This window comes from Chaetodon trifascialis, chromosome 5 (assembly GCF_039877785.1).
Source record: "Chaetodon trifascialis isolate fChaTrf1 chromosome 5, fChaTrf1.hap1, whole genome shotgun sequence".
Lineage (NCBI taxonomy): Eukaryota > Metazoa > Chordata > Actinopteri > Chaetodontiformes > Chaetodontidae > Chaetodon > Chaetodon trifascialis.
In genome coordinates, this window is record NC_092060.1 from 14,208,596 (window position 1) to 14,231,772 (window position 23,177).

Consider the following 23,177-nt stretch of genomic DNA (forward strand, 5'->3'; position numbering starts at 1 on the left):
ACTGGCTCATGTCAGAAGCAAGCACTTCCAAGCTTGCACACACAGAAAAGCTGGCCCTGAGGTGGTCCATGAACTGTCCTTATCCAAACAGCACAAGTCTCTCTTTAACAGCGGCACAGTCTGTCGCTTTGATGACAACCTCCAACTGCCAAAAAAACGTCTGTCTCCTGTCTCCAGTGAGGAGGGCATCAACCTCGACATCCATGCAGGGCGAGCGTCTGTCAGACTTCCAGACTGCCAGGTTTAAAAAGGTCCTCGTCTCCACAACACATGCCTGGAACTGAGCTGTGTCTCATTTGACGTTCCCCGACTGGCTACACTGGGAGCGCTAAGCTACAAATCCACAGCATGTTAACAATGACACAGCATGGTAAAAAGAAAACATCAGCAAAGAACACAGTGTCACCAAGGTATTTGAGCAGGTTGTGTGGGCAGATTTTAAAAAAATCAATAAACGTGACAGAGGTTTGGTAGCATGACAGCCAGCAAGGGTTTCTTATTTTTCTTTGCACATGTCAAACTGCCAGTCAGGACCAGACCTTTTGGTAACTCAAAGGAGGCTCACCACAAACAGAGAAGCTCCACACAATGGTGTGATTCATTCAAAGAAATTATAGCTAATGTATTAATGACAGATAAACTCTGGAGTGAAACACACCGCTGTGTTATATCTAAAGCTTTGGCATTAAGCTGAGCACGTCTGGCAAAGCTCCACCCCTCACCTGACTCACCTGAGACAAACCAGGAAAAGTTATTCTTCCTCACTAAAGAGAGACAAAAAATGATTCACCTTCACACCAAACTCTCAATTTCCTCAGAGCGCTGTTACTTCAACCCTGCTGACAGACAACACACCAAATGTCAGTTAAAAAGGAGAACGGAAGTGAAACTGAAAATACATTTCAGTGAATTTACAAGAGGAGGGAGTGGAGCCATGACTGACTGTACTCTTTGTCTGCTGTGTTTTCAGCTTCAGTCAGAGAGAAAATGGCTTCTCTGTCAGAGAAGAATCTCTGCTGCCCTGCGTGTTGTGAAATCTTTGAGAATCCAGAGGCAAACACGTGACTGCCCACTTTGTAAGAGAAGATTTTCAGAGGAACTGACTTTAAACTTTGCATTAAAGAATTTGTTTGAGGCCTTCTTACAGCAGAGATTCAGCGGCTCTGTGCAGTCCTCAGTTTGACAAACTCAAACTCTGTCTGGACCACGAGCAGCCAGTGTGTCACATATGCAGGGATTCAAAAATACACAGCAAGCGCAGAATCAGCCCTGTATATGAAGCTGCACAGGATGACAGGGAGGAGCTCCAGAGATCTCTGAAGCTCTTAAAGGACAAACTGGGGCTTCTTGAGAAAGTTAAATTGATGCTTGATCAAACAGCAGAACACATAAAGGTCCAGGCCCGACACACGCAGAGGAGACGCACAGAGAGGAGACGCAATCTAAGAAGCTCCATCAGTTTCTAGAGGAGGAAGAGGAGGCCGAGATGGCTGCCCTGAGGGAGGAAGAGGAGCAGAATGGTTGGATGATGAAAGGGATGAAGGCTTTAAGCAGAGAGATAGAAGTTTTTTCAGATACAATCAGAGCCACAGAGGAGGAGTTGAAAGCTGAAGACGTCTCATTCCTGCACAACTACAAGGCTGCATTGGAAAGAGCTCAGTAGCACTCCCTGCAGGACGATCCACAGCTGCTCTCAGGAGCTCTGAGACATGTGGCCCAGCACCTGGGCAACCTCACCTTCAACATCTGGGACAAGATGAAGGAGATGGCTTCCTACGCTCCTGTGATTATGGACCCAAACACCGCTGGTCTACGTCTCATCGTGTCTGAACATGTGACCGGTGTGAGATGTGAGGAGAGACAGCAGCTTCCTGAAAACCCAGAGAGGATCAAAGATCACTTCTGTGTTTTGGGGCTTGAAGGTCTTTCACTCAGGGGCTCGCAGCTGGGATGTCAAGGTTGGAGACAGCGCAGGCTGGGCGCTGCGTGTGTTAACAGAGTCTGTCCACAGTCGAGATTCTGGAGAATACGGTTCTAAAAAGGTGAACACTCTGCATGGTCACTACCAGCTCCACCCACTGTTCTCCCAGGGAAAGACAAAGTCAGGAAGTATGATCCTGATACGAACACACACACACACACACCTTCGCACACACTTTCACTCACAGGCTGTTTCCATTCATTAACACTGGGGATGACCTCCTGCTAAAGATACTGCCAGTGATGGTCTCTGTGGCAGTGGAATAGAGCAGATAGATGTCGTCAGGGTTCTCAACCTTTCAGACGGTTCAGACCTGCAACAATGATGGGTTTGTTGGGAGTGTCAGCCACTCTTTCCAGGCAAGCCTATGTTTTCAGTAATTAGTGTCAGGAATTGCCTGTATTATCTATGGAGTTACGTCAAACTGTTTAAGACAAACAAAATGGGACAGGTGATGTCCATTCTTGTCAGTGAACGTGTTTGCAGCCTAGTAACCATCACTGCATGCACTGGTACCAGGTTGTGACACAGGAAATGAAATTGAGGCTATTTTGTTAGAAATTGTGGTGTAACACTCAGCTCCAAGATGGTCTAAAACTCTACAAAATACATTTGGTAAAGTTGATGGAGCTTCCTCCAAGAACTTGGAGTCTCTTTGGTATCGGGTTGATTTGATCGCCTCTTTAGCCATTTTTTTCTTACTCTTTTTTAACTTCCTGTCACAGCTGTCCTTTAACTCTGTCGCAGCACAGCTGTTGACAGCTGTAGTAATATTTTCTAATTTTCTCACCACTGCCACTGCGGTTTCTTCTGTTTCCATCTGCTCATTTCCAACAGCAGGATCAGGTCCTCACTGTAAAGCTCTTCTTTTCACTCTTCATTTTTGTAAATGAATCTTGTTCACTAAAGGAGCACAACAGGCAGTCCGATGTAGCAATTTTGGAGACCTTGATTCTGCTAACAGCCAAATCTCACAAACGCACACCTGCAAGTGTTGAGGTGGTGTTCATCAAGACGATACAAGTTTGTGCAGCTTAAAGTGCTTGCTGAATCAGAACAGAGCACAAGCAAACCTGATGGGAAAAAGTAAGTCAGATTTAGCAGAAGAATAGAAAAATGATCTGTAACACTTAAAAATACAGCCTGAAAAGCCTATTTTTTAATATTCATGTGGCATCAAGAAATACTCTCCTGGGACAAATATGCAGGTCCAGTGGATGAATATGAATATGTTGAAGAATAGAGGAATGACAACTTGGTGTAAATCCTCTGTCTGTTGAAATAAATGACACAGTAGGCTTTTTAATAATCACAGAGTACTGTAATTGATTAATTTTTTTGAAGTAATTACACAGAAAATAGACAAAACGGGTTAACATCGTCAATACTGCAATGAAATCACTTATGATATGAATTTCTTTATTATGATGATAAACCTAAAAAATGATAGAGTAAAAAGTTTTTATGTAGTAATATTAAGAGTTGATAAAGTGTTATTGTTCCTGGGGAGCAAAACATTAAAATAAACCATGGAGAAGCGTGCACCTTTATAGATATATTATCATCAGATCAAAAGCAATCAAAGAGGTGGATGCATATACTTTCACTCACAATCTTATTCATCACAAATGCATGCTGTCTTGATTTTATTTATCCATTAATCTTTTTTTGGAAAGCATGAGTAATTGCAGCTGAGGTAATGGATGTAATCTTTTCAGTGACCATGCACAAATGGAGTGTGGGGTAAAGCTCCTTTTAAAGCAAACCGCTCCCTTGTTTACCCGTTTTTCAATTAAATTACAAAACAAATACGAGGAACATACCGCATTACTCATTCCATTACAATTAGACGGTCTCCTCAATAAATTCATCAATGCAGAAAACAGCATAGGTCCATATGAACTTCAAAACAGATGTCGAAGTGTGAACAGTCAGTCGCAGATGTGTTCACTTGAAGGCCGGAAGCTTCTGGATAAAGTTTCATAACTCTCCCTGACGTGCAGTATAATGGTGTTTTGGCTGACATTGGTATCATTGAAGAACAATGGAATATTTCTGTAACCAATTTAGTTTTCCTTCTTTCCGATGTGTGTACAATGAAAGTCAATATATCATATTTTGCCTTAGAATGATATCAGTGTTTTTTTATTGCCACTCTTAGTTTGGCTCCTTGTTATAACTACAGTGAAAGGACATACAGAAATCCTAACAAGTTCTATCAGCTGTGACCTTGCCGAGAGGATCTAGGCTTGCATGGAGAAGGTGCTGATTGTGATCATAAGACTTGAAAGTCTTTGATCTCTACAGCATGGAGGCTTAACAGTCAATTAACCCTTTGATCCCTTCTCTTCCCTACGGTCAATAATACTCTATAGCCCATACATACAGCGCATACCGCACACACATGCACACAGACATCTCAGTGCAAGATAGTCTCCTTCAGCATTCAAATTTGTGCTGCAGATTTATTGTCGCTCTTCCTCATCCTCCACATCATTTTCAAGGGTCGGGTGTTACATGGGCTGGTGGCAGTTCTGTGCATCTATTGGATTTCATGAGTGACTGAGCAATGAAAACAGAATGAGATCTGAGACAGTTAATGTCCACATTAACCCTACACTGAACTGACATGGCCTCCAGCAGTACTGTACATAATGACATATTGACTGACTTGACAATGAGACGTGACAGCATACAAACTCCAAAATGTAAAGACGGGCATCTGTGGAAGAGATACTGAGCATGAGGGACTTGCTGATTTTCAGCTCTTTTCATATAATGTAATTATGCACTTCAAAAAGCCCATTTATTTCCCCTTCATCTCCAAAGGACATTTTTCACCAATATTATTTAATGGCAAACTAGAGCTCTCGTACTCCAGGTCTTAATGCTGCTAAATGTGTGATGGGAACTGCCATCGGAAGTTGTTTGTGCCTGTAGTTACTGACCAGTTCATTATTAATTATTCTGAAGTTGACATTTTCACTGCAAAAGGTCCAAAAGTGGCATATTAAATTTGAGTTTTATGAATTGATTCATTTAGTTCTTTTACATGAATAGAAGTTTGTTGATTGTCCCGAATGCTAAAAAGGTGCCAACTTCATAATCAGGTGGTCATGATGAGAAAATATCTCTTATTATATGCTGGATAACGATGTCTGACTGACATGTACGCACATTATTTCTATCTATATTTTTCCCTGCACATCGATCATGATTTTGTCTTTCTTGTTGATTTTCTGATAATAGTGCTGCCTGGTTTGTTGTCATCTTTTCTAGTGCAGCTGTGTGTCAAATCAATTCAGAATTTAATTAATTCAATTAAATTCTGTTCAAATTACTTCTGTTCAGTTAAATGCAAATTAACTCATTATCCTATTTAGTGAGTGAAATGTGGTTCGCGCATAGAATTCACAAGCACAACAAAACACATTAAAAACATAACAAAACATGTAACACTTGACCGCTACGGACGTGTTATTTGCTCACTTTAATTCAACAACCAGAGGGCACAATGTGGGAAGCTGTGAATGTGACTGACCTTCCCCTTGGTACTTGGTAGGTGATTGGATGAACCATGTGTCTAATACCGTCTATCAGAATGAAAATATAAGCCTACGTGTGTTTTGGAAGGAGTAACTGCCCCATAATGTAGGTTAAGTAGTAAACGTAATGTGATTCATTCTCAGAGTTAGACAAGGGGTGGGATTAGGCATCTCAACAGCTTTTATTTGGCAGAAAACCCAAAGTATATTTTATAAGTGCAACAGTCAGTGCACCACAGGGCATGTCTATCAAGTACATTTACATACACAGTAACAGACACACACACACACACACACACACACACACACACACACACACACACACACACACACACACACACACACACACACACACACACACACACACACTGATGCAGCAGAGGGAGCTTTCCTGGAACAACAACACCAGCTGAGCTTGTGTTGCAGTATGTGGAGATAACATTAGGTCTGGCTATGTAAGGCTATACAAAAATGAACTTGAAAAACATTTTGAAGCTTGTAGGTGCACAGCCTTCTATCCTCTAGCTTTCACGTTATTGCAGCCATTTGTCACGGTAATGACGGTATCAAAATCCATGTCATGGCAGAACGAGACACCGGCGATGGTGACCAAAGTGGTATACTGCCCACCCCTGACACAGACCAGGGTACACTTAAATATTAATGATACCAATTTCCTCCACCTCAGATTTTACGTTGTTTCCAAAGTTTGTTGTGGTCTTTCTCGCTCTACTTCGGTTTTAATAGTGATTGAATTTTTGTCCAGTAGGCGCTTTCTGAGCTGGGTAACATGCAATGTCAAAGAGGACACGCGTGCTACCCGGCTGGTCGGTAACTGGAGTGGTGCTGTGCAGTTTGGGTTGGGTTTTGAATGTAATGACTCTCCATACACCTTCTCAGTTATCCACCAAATCCCAGAAAGTCAGAAAGAACAATCATGCAGTTTGTGCGTGCGTGCATGTGTGTGTGTGTGTGTGTGTGTGTGTGTGTGTGTGTGTGTGTTCCTATTGTAGGTTAAACCAATTGTGCTTCACTAAAGCGATAAAAGCATATGGCTCAGGGCACTGTCCTTTGAAAACAAGAGACAATCCATGCTGTCCACATTAACAGACAATACAAGATGTCTTGTCGTATAGGCCTTTGCCCAGGCATATCAAGGACTCGGCTGTCATGGGAATAAGTTTGAAAATAGCCTTTGGGAGTCCAACCAGTCAAAGAGAAGCACATTAGACAGACAGACACAAAGCAGGCATGTTAGTACAGAACCTTGGACTCCAGGGATCCTGGGTCCCAGATCCCAGATTTGAGGGTCTTTTTGAACCTACACTAAACAATGTTGCCCCCCCCCCCCCCCCCCCCCCCCTTTGTGAGAACAGCAGGAGGTCTGGTTTCACAGTGTGTGACACTCTGCATACTGTAGACTGACAAACGCTGGCTAAACTTCCTCTCAGAAGATGAATCAGCTTTAGGAGCCAATTAACAGCCCATTTTGAGGGACTACTTGTGGTGTGACCCCCTCTTAAACGACTGAGCCAATCAGATAACGTGACCAGAAAGGCTGGTTGATGACGTGCATTACCTTCCATTAAAAGAAGATGTTTTTGATATTTTGATATTTTATTCTTTATGTGTTTGCTCGTCATTTTTTGACTCATTCTTTGATCATCGCTGCATCAGAATTTAATCCTCTCATTCATGCTGTATCGTGAAAACATTACATGGCTTAAATTAGGTAAATGATCTTTAGTGAGATTACAGATGATCAGTGGCATGAAAAGCTAACCATTTAACAAGCTGTGAGACGGCAAAGTCTCGTTAAAGCCAAGCATGTGTGACCTCAGCAGTCCTGTGCACACCCATTGTTCCCATGCTTTGTAACTCCTTTAATCTTAAGATCCTGACTTAATTATCTTGTTATCTCAAGATAAAAAAAAAAAATTAATGGCTTTTCAAGGTCACAACTTCAGCCTAATTGCGGTTACCTTCATGAAAGGCGATTGCAGTAGACCTGATAGTGGAGTTACACTGTAGACAGATTAAAGTGGAAATGACAGAGAGATCAGAATTGACCATCGCATTCAATTTTACGTTAATCAACATTTGACACTGAGATTGCAGCCACAATTAATCCCCAATAAAGTCACGATCTCAAGAAAAACTATTTGTTATGTTAAGGTAACAAGATGATTAAATTGTTATTTCAAGAATACAAAGTTTAATTACCTAAAACTAATTAAAGGTCACTTGTGGGGCTTTGGACGACTAATAGTGCTGTAGAGCAGTGTTTGTATATCTTTGGTGTGACGTGATAGTGGATTGATACTTTTAGTGGTGGCTATGTGCCTTTAATGAGGAGAATAAGAAACCCACAACCTGAGGAAACCAGTATTTTGAAACATGTCAAATAAAGCCTGAGGTAGGAAATACATTCACCTCCTTTGTTTGGCCTCGAGGATGCACACAGTGTAGTGTGGAGTTTTGGGTTGTTTCTGACAGTGTGAACTCCACACGGTGCCTTTAAGTTGTAATGTCAAGATAACAGGAGTAAAACAGATACAAACAAAGACAGTACTTGGTGTCCTTAGTTCCCACTTTGCTGTCTACCATATTATTATAAGAGGTGCACCAGAGACTTCGAGCCAAGCTCAGAGTTTAATGGTTTGTTTAATCATTGTTTTGTTCAGGAGTGCACACCCCCCTTTATCTCAAAAGGCAGCAGTTTTTTAAAACTAACATTAGTTAACTGCGTGCTATTGTAACTAATGATCTGATCAGTGTTCATCTGTTCCGTAAATAGAGATTATTTGAAGGGCCAAGGGCAAACTCCCAGATAATCAGCACGCAGCGCTAAGAGTGCAAGTGGTAGTGGGAGAGATGCTGGTTCGTCAGTAAAAACAATCTGATTCCTTTTGAAAGCTTGTAGAGCTTGAAAACGCTTTCTTTTAATGTCGGGTGTGCCTCCCTGAGCGATCTTGCCTGTGTCATCATTTTAACTAACATCTCTGACACTGTAATCTCATTGTTGCTGCTGCAGACTGTGACCTGTCTGAATTATTATTATTATTAATATTATTAGTATTTAACTTAGAATAATGACCTGAATGATTGTGGTACTACACCAACAGGCAGATTCAAAGCCCTATCGCAGTCCGTCCGCCTCCAACAGCCTCAGTCCATCTACAGTAAACCGCTCTGACTTAAGCCATCTGTCTGGGCCAGCTACTGGGACCATCACTGTTTACCTCAGGGCTCTGCTCTTTGTTTCTCTCACAGCGAGACAGTGATGTCACATGACCTTTCTTACTCTGTTTCTACCCTTGAATTAGTTAATACTCTTGTGGAATTTCCCCTCAGGCTGACGCTGCTGTGACTATGACAACATAAATTCGAGGTCATTGAACTGTCCTGAGGTACCAGTCTAGTCATCTATGAATAAATGACTGTGACAAGACAGCCTGTCACAGCAATATTCAGAAATGAGTCAGTGTTTAAGGAGCATATAAGTGCTGTGAAATGACTAGAGAGTGTGGGGATTTGTTATAACTAAGATGAATGTTTCCTGTATGTAAAGTACTTCAGAATTGTACTTGTCAAGAGGAAGGTGTGAGAACAGCTTTTTGCATTCTGGGATTCACCCCCTGTACTTTTTTTTAACCACCAAATCTGCAGAAAATAGACCACCATCAATGAGCATCGCCTGCATGGTGCAGCTACAGCCAAGTGTGGGAACTTCCATCCATCCTAACCAAATCTAACATCAGTAGATGTTAAATGCAAAGAAGCTGAAGTTGTTCATATTATTTACAGAGAAGACAACTTTGTGTGCTCAGAACTTGTAACACCCACTGGCAAGTTAGGGAAGCAGACAGAAAAGAAAGAAAGATATTCCCTAAGGAGTAGCATTTATGTGGGTTTCTTCATTGATTTATAGCAGGAGTAGTCTGTGCTCCTCCTATTATTATTTACAGAGGTCCAATAATTCCCACAATGAGCAAGCACATGGTGACAGTGGCAAAGAAAAACTTCTTTTTTACAGACAGAAACCTCCAGCAGACACCATCTGCCTCGACAGGCTGGGTTCAAAGAGACAGAGAGAGAGAGAGCAGGAGGAGAGAGAACATAAAGAACCACAGTGCACATGTCCACATGTAAAATAATGCTGATTATAATGACAGACGTACAGAGAGACAGAACTACAGAAGAGAGAGGACATCGAGTTAGTAACATGCACTGACGGATACGAATGCACACAGATGAGGAGGGAGAGGAGAGAGGAGCTCAGTGCATCATGGGATGGTTCAGGGCTCACCTGAGCCAGCCCTGACCATAAGCTGTATCGAAGGAACATTTTCAGCCTTTTCTTAAATGCAGAGAGGCTGTCTGCCTCCTGAACCCAAACTGGAGTTCCACAGGAGAGGAGCTTGATACCTGAAGGCTCTGGCTCCCATTCTGCTTTCTGAACCACATCTTAGCTTCCGTTTAGTGAACACAGTGTGCTAGTGGACTAGTAGGGAGCTCTTTAAGATATGATTTTGCCTGACCATAGATGGCTTTGTAGGTGAGGGGAAGGATTTTGAATAGTACTCTGGAAGTCAGTGCAGAGAGGCTAATCTGGGAGAAATATGATCTTTTAGTCTAGTTCTTGTCAGTACTCGTGCCCCAGCATTCTGGATCAACTGAGGAGTGTTTAGAGACTTGTTTGGGCAGCCTAATAATAAGGAAGGGCAGTAATCCAGCCTAGAAATAACAAATGCATGGAGTAGTTTTTCTGCATCTTTTTGTTCCTGATGTTTGTAAGTCTGCTATTTAAAAAACTGTATTGAAGGTATAAAGTTGAGTCAGTCTTTTAATGAGAAGATTTTGGTTTTTTGGCAAGATAAAAACCACAGCTGCGAAGACAAAGTGTCTCACAACAAGATGTTTGTGTCATGTAAATTGCATTTAATTTGTACTTCATGATTTGTTATGACTGTTTAATTCATGTTTGTGGTTCTGTTTCTGAAGAGCTGGGCACAGTTTGAGGAAATACTGGACCTTACTGTTGGCTTCCTCACCTTGGGTTCGCCCTGGGCATGGATGTTCTCACACAGTAAACACCTGTGCTATATCAAAGGATAACTTGGAAGATACAAACCACTGCTGGGTAACAGATAAAATCATAATGTTTGTATTGTATTTCCCCATAAAGTTTGCACTGAGAAGCCCGAGCGACTGTGAGTGCTGAAGCCACATATGGAGCTGACATTAGCCCTGCTCATTACAGGCAGCCCCCAATGAAGGAATCAACTGAAGTGTGAAACCAGCTAGCTCACCCCTGTGAGCCTCATTTTCCAAGTTGTGATATGTGGTCTAAAAAAATGAATTCATTTCATACCAAGACAAGCCAGGTTGTTTCTTATGGCGTTGTTATGACAGATCTGCCAGCGCGCTGGACTTAGTGGTGGTGGAGACTTCTGCACACAGGAGGGCAAAAACCAAACATTTGGTTTAAAGTGTTGCCGGCTCTGTTACCTTGTTGATATTTACTGCTCATTAAATGAACAATGCAATGACAGGTCGCAAGTGCTCGGCAGCAGGTTTCTAATTTTACTATATTGTTTTTGTTTGCAGCTAATACATAAAACACTCATTGATTTACAATAGTTCCCACCGTAGCCTAATACACTTAACACGCTCGCTGCCATGGTGTAAACAGCATGACAAACTCAGAGCATCACGTTTCATCATACGGCCCTCTATGACCACACATGGATTACAGTCTTGTATAAGTTGCATTTGTATTGGAACCTGAAAAACAGAAACCAAATAAAGTTCCAGTTAATTTGTAAAGGATCACCAGCAATACAAGAAAAGTTTGTTGGGGAAGAGCACAAATGGCAAATGACCGCTGCTGTAACTCAGTAGAAAATGTTGGTTTTCCACCGAGAGAGCGGCTTAAACGGATTGTTGAGACCGTAGAGGTCCTAGCATATGAGGCAATGTCATTTGCAATGGATCACTTTGCCCTTGAACGTGTGGGTGGGTGTCAGTGCATGTTTGTGGGTGTGTTTGTTTGTGTGCGTGCGTGTGTGCTTATCTGTGAGTGTCCTTGGTTTTTCAACAGTCTCATTCTCCCATCATCATCAGCAGTGGCTCTCAGCAGAATAATCTAAATCAGTCTCAGGGGAGGGTGAGACAAATGTGTGGCAGCTCACAGAGTCATGTGATCTGCTGTGCCATTGCGTTGTGATATTTTTTGGGGGAGGGGGCAGGAAGTGTGTTCTCATCTGTTCCAACCCAGCAGCCTTCACCCTCCTTTTACTTTACCTGCATTTTCTTTCTCAAAGTATTTTCCATCCACTCACACAATTATCTGCCTGCCTTCTTGCATCATGGTCCCTCTTCTCCTCTCATTAGTAGAGGAGATAGCCTTAGTTTAGGGTAACAAGTTGACCGATTTGTGTGTACGTGTGCATACTGTACGTGCGCTTGTGTGTGTGTGTGCCTGTTTACATGTGTGTGTTATTCCCTGGAGCCTCAGCCTGTTGGCTGGTTGCAGGGTTGTGTCTTTAAAAGCAGCTCATTAGTGTGTCCACTTGGACTCCAGACAGCTCTTTCTTCTTGTACAGCTGGTTCTGGCCACATTAGGCCAATGATGCTCTCTCCCTCTAATGGAGCAGAACGAGAGGACCAGCACTGAGCTGCTACTGTTTGCTCTCCTATTAATTATCCTTCCCCAACCAACTTAAACTGCTACACTCCCTTATGCGTGCGGAAGCTTTGTAAGGCTTTCTTTAACATTCACATCAGTGGCAAAGCACCCTTCTAATCATCAGAATATGCTGACTGCTGGACTTTTTTTATGATGTGCTCTTTTTAACTTGTGCTCCGTGTTGGCAAAATGTGGTGCTTTCTTCCTCAGTTCGCTTTGTGTGGGCCCGCGAGGTGTATAAAGTGATTGTTGACTGTTGAACGTGGTTGTTTTGGGAATCATGCTGCAGTTTGATCTCGATCTAATTCTAAATTGCAGGAACAGTCTAAATGTCGTGTGCTCTGCAGAGCTTTCAGATGGGAGAGGAACTGTGGTAAACATCGCAGATGTGAAAACTTTAATAAGTGCATTTGCATTGTTGAAACGTGATGTTAACGCTTCCCTTTTTCACCTCATAACAGTCTTGAATCATGAGTTTATACAAAATACTGCTGACAACATCTTCTTACCATTCACCTCCCATTTTGGCTCCAGGTTACTGCCAGATGTGACCTGAAGGTACTTCTCCCTAATGAAGCATTACATGAACCCGTATCCTCCTGGTGGAGCTGTACACAACACAAACCAGGAGGAAAGCAGCATCAATAATTCAGATCCGTTCACGCCCTCAACTTAATGAATCTGAGACATCTTTAAGCAATCTTTCATCCCGTCCTTCATCATCTTACTAAACAAATGACTCTTTATTAGATATTAGTGACTGCTTTTGTTTTTATGATGTCTATCTAAAAGGTTTATTCATAGTCATTATTTCAGCACATTTCACCCAAATTGTTTATCATTACAGGCTTATTTATTTATTTTTTCATCTCATGTATTCTAATCTATGGCAGTGGTAGAGGAAGCTCCTCAGTGTCACACCATGTGCTTTGGTTTGAAGCCGAAGATGAATTTCCATGTGAGTGTACAATAAAGATAGATGATGATGATGATGATGATGATTATTATTATTATTATCTATGTATTTATATTCATTTCCTCTTACTGCAGGAGACATAACCTAGCAATTAAAGATAAAACAGCTGGAAGCAGAAGTTTTTCCTCTCACACTCATTTCCTTTAGAGTTGACTCCCTGTTGTGATTAGAGGCAGAAACATTTTTTTCTTTTTTCTTTTTTTGAAACGGGAATGTAGTTTGTGTCGAGTTCTCCCACTTTATGTATTTTTCATAATTGTGCTTGTCTGTTTGTTTTGAGTGAGAGCAAATGCTCTGCATTCAAAATTCAATACTCCACTTGTACATACTGTACATATGCCAGTACTAAGCACGTGCACATACATACATTGACATTTTATGTTGTCAGTGAGAATATATACATATATACAGTACACACACACACACACACACACACAGCACAGGGTAGTGTGTGTGGGTGTGTATGTGTGTGTAGCTTCTTACAGTGTTTTTATGTTTTTTCCCACGATGTTTTTTCTGTGCATTTTCTTTATGTTTTATTTTGTCATCAAAATGTCGTTTTTGCTTACTTGCTCTTTGATTTACATGCCTGACTTTCAAGCTCCGTATGGCTTCTTCCATTTTTCTGCGGGTCAAAAAGTGCTGCAGCGGCTACAGTTGGAATCAAAGGAAAAAGTCTAAAATGTATGCACAAGCGACATTCAGGCTCAAGTGCTCTAACTGTCTGAGACCAATCGGTAGGTTTATCTGGCACTACAGGGTAAAACGAGTTCAACACTCCTACAGAAAGCTGCTTTCTTTGCTGGGAAAAAGCAAAGCAACAAGGAATATTTTCTCCAGCTGATCCAATAGAGCTAATATACACACAGCAAACTGCAACTGTTAGTGAACAATTGAGCCCATTTTTCTCTTGGCTGTTTCCTTGTTCTTATTGATGGATCATTTAGTGTGAAACTGTGATTAAGCCCTGAAAAACATGACAAACCTGAAACTGCTTTTCCCCTGGTAACTGTAATGTGCCTGTTTTGATTTCATAACAAACATGACATTATAAACAATGCCTGCTCATGTAGCATGAAGTCTAGAGAAGTCTTAATTGGTTGTGTGAACATTGCATGGGCTAAGTGACTATATGATTCACTCTTGCCTCATTACCGTACATACTTATCAATTAAACACATTTAAGGGTAGTTGAAAACTAATTTTAATGGCCTGCTGTCACTTTGAAAGAGAAAATAAAGCTTCTGAAAGCTGAATGTAATGTGTGTGTTCTTCAATCACACTTGCACTTGGTGTTATTCTTGGCGAGGGAGAAAGACACAGAGATTCATTTTTCATGCAGCTATTTGATTTGCACATTTGGCTTTCAAAGATCCTCAGTGGCATGTGAAAACCCAGAGTGTATTTCAGCGACTGAAAGCTCCGCATGAATAAGTCAGCAGTGTCAAAGTGTTTATTTATTCATTTATGAATCTCTCCTCATTGATGCTCCTTAACATCGTGCATTGGTGGCACTGCAACATATGCTTTTGTCTAAGTGTATACAAACGATAACGCAAGTGTGCATTGTTTCATAAACGAGTCCATATTATATATCCTTACTTATATTTATTTATCGACTTCCAAGCAGGCATCCCTCTCATATGGCTCGACATTTGCAAGAAAAAGCATCACTCTTATATAATTCCTCACTGCTATGGTATGAAATGGCTGACATTGTTTTTTTTTCTGTAACTTCCTTAATTTTTCACTAGCTGTTGTTAATTCAGTTCTTCTTTTAGTGAGATTCATATTCTCACCACCACCCGAGCAGTTTGGCTTTCTGAAAGCAAAAAATGCTTATAATAGGAAATAACTGTGTGTTGAATGGGCTTTAAGGGGTACTAGATTATGCCAGGCATGTGTGGAGGCAATATACTTAGTTTGCAAAGTCAGCACTGCTGCAAAGCAATATACTTGATCCAGACAAAGACTTATAATCCAGCAAATACCTATGTCATATATACTCATCCCTGGCAGCCTGTAGAGGTGCCATCTGACGGCTCATTTATGTGAATGGGAAAGAGGAAAAACAAAATGACAGTAAAGTCAGCGGCTCGTCTGTTAAAACAGTCATCTGCCTGTCCTTTTTATATGGCTTCTGTCAAGTTGCAGAAATGTTTTCTGGCTGCCAAGAAGCATTTTAGTGCCAGCAATGCCAACGGGGCCGATTTGAGAGTTCATCAGTTTTTAAAGTAACAAGCAAACTCTCATCTACCTTTCAGTGTCAGTTTCCTTCAGCTGTCAGAGATAATTTTGGTGCCATTTGTCCAAAGAGCCTGTCTAATGGCTGTGGGTGCTTTTAGACACCCTGGACTCGTTAGTTTGAAACACACCTATCAGAATGGGTTGGTACCTTGGTTTCTGCCTGAACATTATTGACATTAATGATAATACAGAGAGATTGAAGAAAATGGGTTGGAGATGTTTAAGAGTCTCAGTCGACCCTTGAGCTGTGGGAGAAATGGTGTTCAGACCGCTTGTGCATTCACTTAATGAAAAACTGAAAGGATGTTTGAAAAAATAGAGCTGCAACAGCTAGTCATTTAATTGATTGATGGAAAGAAAATGACTACATGAAAAAATATGATCATAAACTGAGAGTATACATGTTGTAGGTTTTCACATTGCTTGGATTAAACAAACAGGCTGACTACATCACCTTGGGCTGTGAAGAATTCAAATGGGAATGTCTCACTCTTTTCTGACATTGTGCATAATAAACAATTGATTAATCAAGATACTGCATTAATCGCCAGATTTTCAATAATGAAATCACATGTTAGTCACAGCCCAAAAAACAAAGCTTGTGTCCATGTGGAAGGACGTGTTGATGACAGTGTTGGCACACTTCCAAGCAAACTTTGCTCAGTGTGAACATAATCTGACTGGCTCTGACTGAAACCTCAGTGTGACATCTTTTAATTATTAGTATTGAATTAAATACTGTTAGTGATGAGTGAGGGCTGCGAGGGGATTTTGTTTTGCTTTGACAGTTCACGTGACAGTCACTCCTGCTCTCACAGACCTCACAATACAAAACTGGCAGCTCTTTCCAGCTTGCACACTTATTATGAAGAAAGTGGTAGGTCGCTGCTGTAGGCGCTCATTAGAGCACATTCTCCTCCTCTGCTGAACGTAGATGCGGATTCACCTTCATGAACACTCATTTATAAGTCAGAGAATAACACACATGCCATGATGCCTATATTCTTTCATGTTTTATTGTTGCAGTGCCATTTCCTTGTATTTCTCAGATGATCCTTTACTGTGGTAGAAAACAATAAAACCAAATTCTGACAACTTAATTACACACGGCCAACGCGCACAAAATGAATGTTGTTGAGAGATCCTGCGTTGAGCTCAGACAGTGAACCGCGGGGCAGGTTCAACACTGTAGCGATACAGTATAGCTGCTAATTTGGAATAAAACAAACAGCAGGTATAAAATCTTCCAGTGTGTGTGCGTGTGGTATAGACAGAGCGAGGCTTTGTGAGTGCTGTTTTCTTCCTGCCAACATAGCTGTTTATGTTGCTGCGCCGATAATTGGATCAGGCTTGGCTTATTAGCCGTGCATTGAAAATGGGTGACATATTTCCAGCAAAATTCAGCCACACATATATAAATACAAGACTATGTTTTGTTTACCATTACAAGCAGCAGCAGCTGGGATCCAAAAAGCTGCCATCTCGTAATGAGGTGTCAATACTGAGACGTAGAATTACCTACAAATAAATAAATAAGTAGATAAATAATTGAAGAGCTTGAACACCACAGAGACCAAGACCTATCACGTTATCCTTGTTCGGTTCCCCCTGCAGGCAGTGCCCAAACGCTTTGCTTTCAGCATCTTGGCAGCTTAATCAAAGACAGAAAGTCCACAGTGAGTTGAGAAATGTGCAGGCGTGAGCAGACGTTGCAGGCGCTCCTCACCTGTTGTCTTCTGACTTGACAGAACAAAAGTAACGCACAATTTTGTGACTCGAAGCAAAAACATCTATTTCAATATTTACTCCACCATGGAAGCTTTCCATATCAGAAAAAACAACAGCATAGATCATTTTTTGTCAGAGCCAGTGTTTGCCTGAAAATGATTTCATGTGGCTGTTTGAATAGCTGCTGTTATCTGCAAAGGTGGAATTAGCATGATATGACGGGATGAGTGAGCATTTGGATCAGCAGCACTTCACATAGGAGATTGTTGTTCTTATGCTGTCTCAAGGTCGGTCTGACCATCCTGCTTGTCCAGCTGGACAATAAGTACTTTAATCTGACTTTCAAATAACTTCAACTCAGTGCAAAACGTGTCCAGCAGATGATCATCAGGTCAGCCTGGTGTGTGACCTGCATTACAGCAGTAAGAGTTCAGCACCAGAGATACTCAAGAAAATGGTTTGAATTTAATGCTTCATGAGAACAAGCAATAATACTGACTGTGACGTTTGTACTTTGTACATCTTTTTTTTAGTGTCATTACAGCCAATGCTGAGCAACCTGATAGAAGAGTGTCTGCTGTGGTTCATCATAGAGGAGTGGACTATTGGCTTTGGCAGAGGTCTGCGCTCTCTGAGTGCCCTTCTAGCTAAATGCTTGGCCTTTGCCGTGTGATGTAGCACTGCTGCTTGTTTTCATAAAAATGTAATGATTTAGGTGCACTTTATTTCATGCAAGGCAGGATGCCTCCGAATTGCTGCAGGAAACCCAAGTTGGTGAACAAGTCATTTGAGTTGCTCAGATTAGAAAGTTGTACTATATTCTAAAGGCAACTTTTTATATACATATATATTCAATCTGGTCTTTTTGGTCTTTTTTTAATGCATTTTACAGTTACATTCTTTATTTGTATTTACCACTTACAGTGTTAACATGTTATAGAATAGATGGAAGGATACAGGGTTGTACTCAGAAGTTGAGTCCTTCACTCTGAGTGGAGACAGATGTTTCCATTACAATGATTTCAGGTGTTCGTCTCAATCAAGCCACAGCTCGGCTTTAGGAAACATGGGAATTCTGCACACCATTCAAATTAAATCTAATGTGCTTGGTAATTACAATTTATTTTCTGTTCTTCCACACTCACATTCAGCTTAATCACAGGATTGTCTTTTACTCTCCACTTGGGACAGAGCGTTTCTGGGAAATTCAATTACCTAAGTGGGAGATACCGTTCTTTAACTACACATGTGCCTGGCCCTGATGCAATTTATTTCTCCTCCTCTCAGCACTGAGGCATCTCTCTATTTCCCCACTCTCCTCTCTGTCTTCAGCAGTTAAATCCTGATATCATAGTATATAAATAAGCCTTTACTATTTCATAATGTATTACATTTCTGATAGTGTTTGTCTTGTAAATGGGAGTTAAAAAGAGGTGGTCTTTTGGGATGGAGCAGACTCCCGAGTTCGGCTGCTTGAAAGAGGCTTTTGTCCAGGCTCATGTTGGACGAGGGAGAGAGGAAGCTCTAGAGAAAACCATAGAAGCCAAACAGACAGAGACAGAGATTAAAAGAGTCTTTACTGCTACAGGCCTTTAATCATGAAACTCATAAAGAGCAGGAAACAGCAGTCCCATAGTTCTCCACCATTCTGTTAGGATCCAAAGCACACAAGCCCCCCAACCCCACCCACACACACCCACATATACACAAACACAGACAGACAGATGTTGAAGGCTTAAAACACCTTGCGCAGACACACACACACACACACACACACACACACACACACACACACACACACACACAGCCTTGAAACTGAACCTGACATCGCCTGTCACTGAGAATCTGCGCAGTTTTTCTCTTTTTCATTACAAGACCGTGTTTGTCTTTGCTGACGTTGGGAATGGTAAAAAAGGTAAAATCACATGGGAAACGCTCTGCAGAGAAAGAAGAAGAGTTCATACCCTGATATGAGTAAACCCCACCCGTTCATGCATTCAGAGCTGGGCAACCTGGTTGAAACTGGTGATCAAAAACTGTTAACAAACTAGTATATTTATCTATCAGTCTCTTAAATTACTCATTCTTATATTGTGTTTATATTCCATTGTTTACTTTCTTTTCTTTGGTAAAGGAAACATTACAGTGCAGTGTGCGGTTTGTAGGAATTATTTGTTTTCCTTTGGAACATGAGTGTCAGTCCTTAACCAGTGTGGTATAATTGTGTGTCAAACAGTCACATGTGGAATTTTCTATGCATATAAAGTGACTGAAATTGATTCAACTTTCCTGCTTTGCCTTTGCTAGTTTTCTCTTCCAAAGAGGTTTAGCTAACGCGTGTTCAGGCTGCATAGAGAAATTGGCCCTAGTATGAGTGAAAAAAAGCCTGTCTGATCATCTGACTTCTTATGTTCGTTGTTTATAGTGATGTGGAGGAGTTTCCAGACCTCAGCAATTAACTGGATAAATACAGCATCATTATTACCCACAGGAACAATGGACAGGCTGTGGAAAGTTGGACTAAACTGCAATAACTTTTACATTTTGTCAGCTTTTCAGTACGGTGAAATGCAGTATGATCATGCTCTCACAATATGATACAATTCAGCAACAATTAATCAGCTGTTTTTTTCTCACTGCTATTTCAGAAAGTAGTGAAAAATAGCCACCACAATATCTCTGAGCTCATGGTAACGTCACAGCGTCCAAGCATATTTCATTTACCTTCATATAAGACAAAGCTAAGCAGCAAAGCTACACACCTGAAACGCTGGAATTAGAGAATGTTTGGTCATTTTTCTTGGAAAATGACTAAAATGAATAATTGCTTATTAAAAGAGCTTCCTCACAGAAACTTTTAGAAATTAGTACAGTATATGAGATACTTGGCATGCAAGACACACCTTCAGGTCTTAAGCCACCGTTCTTCCCCCCTGAGTGAGATACGTTCTTGTGTCACAACGCGAGCTTCATCGCTGGCAAATAAAACCTGCCAAGCAGCATAATGACATAATAAAGTTTCCTCCCAACACATCCAGTAGCAGCTTTGACCTTTGATGTTTGTGACCTTCCTCATAACTCCGATAATGGCTTTTGATTGAATTGCTCTGGGGGCTGTGTGGGGAGGTGTTTGTGTGTGCGTGCATTGGGGAGTGGGGTGTGAAAAGTAAGTTACAGAGTTTGACACCCACTCCATCAGATCTGTGAATTGTGGAAATGCATTGATCGTTGCGACAGCGTCTTTGTGTCTCGCTGGGCCCAGCTGGGGAGGAAGATAACGGAGATAACATAACTCGTTTCTCATGAGAGCATGCTTCTGTCTGTTTCCCTGCCTCTGCCTTAGGCTGTGCATCTGAACAGCTGTGTGTGTATGGACAAGCTCTGTTTATGTTGGTTGGATGTACGGTTAATAGGCAGTGTCTCAGAGGTAGTGCTGAAGATAACACAGTTGCAGCTGGTGTATGCATAAGAGATTTCCTCTGTTGAAGATGTTTTCTGCTGCAAACAAGCAGATAGCAGAGTGAAGCATCACAGTCAGGTATAAAGGGTTTGAAACTGGAGGTAACCACACCTGGACGCACACACCACCCTGTATTATGTGACTTTTAGTGTACTGCAGTGGGAGGCGGTAATGGTGCAATATGTTAACCAAAGACAGCTCCAAGGTTAAACGTTTGCATTCCTGTCTACTCTGCCTCATCACAGATATGCTGATGAGAGGAGAAGATTTCCAACACTATTAGCCTTCTTTCTGTCGACTCCTTTGGATGATGAAGTAGTGCTGAACATGTGCAAGCTGCAGGGGAGTAAGAGATTAGAGGAGGTCTTATGTGAACTAATAAGACTGTGGAGCACCTGAAGGTGACGCTTGGAGCCGACAATATGCTTTGAGCACTATGGAGCGGTGGCACTATAGAGGCTCTGTAAACCAACTGGCTGAAGAGAAGTGAGTGCAGACATAGTGGTGGTTGTATCAGCTGTGCTGGAGCTGTCAGAGAGCGTGTTCATTCTATAGATTACATGCTTCATGGGCTGTTTTTGAAGATCCCCAGCATCAGTTTAACACTGAAGCTAGCCATATCAGTAAATAGTTTGTGACTTTTTCTTGTAATATGCATCAGTGTTACATTTCTGGAGTATACCCACTGCTGTCAGTGATGGGTGGGCGGCACCCCTCATGTATTATGATGCTTTAAATGTAATCTCTCTGATGTTATGGATTGCTGTTGTGGAGAAGACTCTCACTTGTAGTTTCTTCTATTTTCAATAAATCTTTGATTCAGAAACCTAACCTCTGTCTCGGTGTGGGCTAAGAGGAAACGCTCCAGTGGCACAGAGAATGCTAGATGTGTTTTTTGTTGCTTCTTGTGTTATTCTCGGGATGAAAGAATTAGAGGAAAGTGATGTGCTGCTTTTTTTCTGCAATGGAAGACTGTAGTAATAATAGATAATACATAAACTGCTGTGAGACGTTTTTTTTTCTTTTTGTCATCGTTTTTGTCTCTTCCAGGCTTTAGGGATGGAGTGGTCTTATGCAGGTACACATTTTTTAAGTAAACAAATCTTTAAATTTTCTCCTCAGAGCCCACTAGTTGTACCTGGTTCTCTCTATCCATGCAATGTTCTCACCTTTTTTTACCCCTAACCTGCTTGCATCCCTCTGAGCAGCTTTGCACAGAGAAAAGTAGATAATGAATGAGCACAGACACATATTTATTCCCTTGCATGACTAAAAACACCTGAACCACTCCTGCCTCCTCCTCTGTCTCCCCTTATTCATCTATTTTCCTTCTGAATTTTATTTAGAATTTCTCAACCTTCTGCTTGCTTCTATTTTCCTTCCACTTCCTTTCAAACTCCAAACCCCTCATGTCTCAGTTCTTTCTTTTTGTTCTCCCTTGTGCTGTGCCACACTCCTCTTTCTTCTTTAGTCCGATGTGTTTCTCTGCCCCCGCTTCTTGTCTCCCCCACCACTCTTCATCTTCACCCTTCACTCCTGAGCCCAGAATGAGTCTCATTTCAGTGCCGGCTCATTGTCAAAGAGAAAAATGAGAACATGAGACACTGAGGGACACAAAGCAGGCTTTTGACAGTAATGGGATTATGAGGCAGGGATTGAATATTAAAATAATGGAGGGGAAATGTGAAATGTCAAATGGACATCTGAACAGAGGGCTAGCAACACTTTATCACTGCATTGCACTGACTGATAGTGGATGCATGAGAGCTGACAGGGAAAACAATAAAGGCCCTCACAGTATGTTAAGTATTCCATTATGTGCCATCTTGTGCTGCCTGAATGAGGAAGGAAAGAAAAGGAAGGTGGTTAGGCAGAACACTGGAGAAAGACGTCCCATGGAGGCCGTGGCTCTCTCGATCATCCAAGGACAGCTCGCTAATAGAGTTGTTTACATGCAAGCAATGACTCCCTCCTTCTTTCTCTCTCTGTCGCTCATGCTCGCAGGTCTAGAGCATACATGCATACAATTTGCATCATTCTCTGCCTTCACTTTGATGCAAATTGTCACCAATACAACCCCTCCACACACTGGAATTCATCTCAATCATGCTTTCTACAGGAACATGTATATAAACAGTATGCTATACTGCCGTGTCGCTGTGTCAGCCATTTGTGCCTGTGTTTGTGTGTGCGTTGGTGTGTTTAGTCAGCAAGGCTTGATCTGGGACAAGCAGGACTGTTAGTTTAACCTTGTGCCCTGCATGCACGCCCAGCAGATAATGGGCACTGTTGGCAGGAGCCAGTTAGTATCCTCTGACTTTGCATCTGCCATGTGGTCTGGCAAAGCAGGTTGCCAGTTTCTGGAGAGGCTGATGCATCTTCAGACTGATTAATTCACACTTCTACATCTCCATTTAACACATTGCAAGTCAACATGCAACTGTTCGTCGCTGTCTGGATTTCGGTTATTCTACCCTTGTTGCAGAATGTACAGGATTATGATGTCCCTTTAAAAGCAGCAGCAGCAGCAGCAGCAGGAGCAGGAGCAG

General features: G+C 41.6%; 1 pseudogene; it reads left to right on the forward strand.

Moving 5' to 3' along the window:
- Positions 1-987: 987 nt before the first annotated feature.
- On the forward strand, positions 988-22,168 carry LOC139330938 (E3 ubiquitin-protein ligase TRIM35-like; annotated as a pseudogene).
- The last annotated feature ends 1,009 nt before the right edge of the window (positions 22,169-23,177 follow it).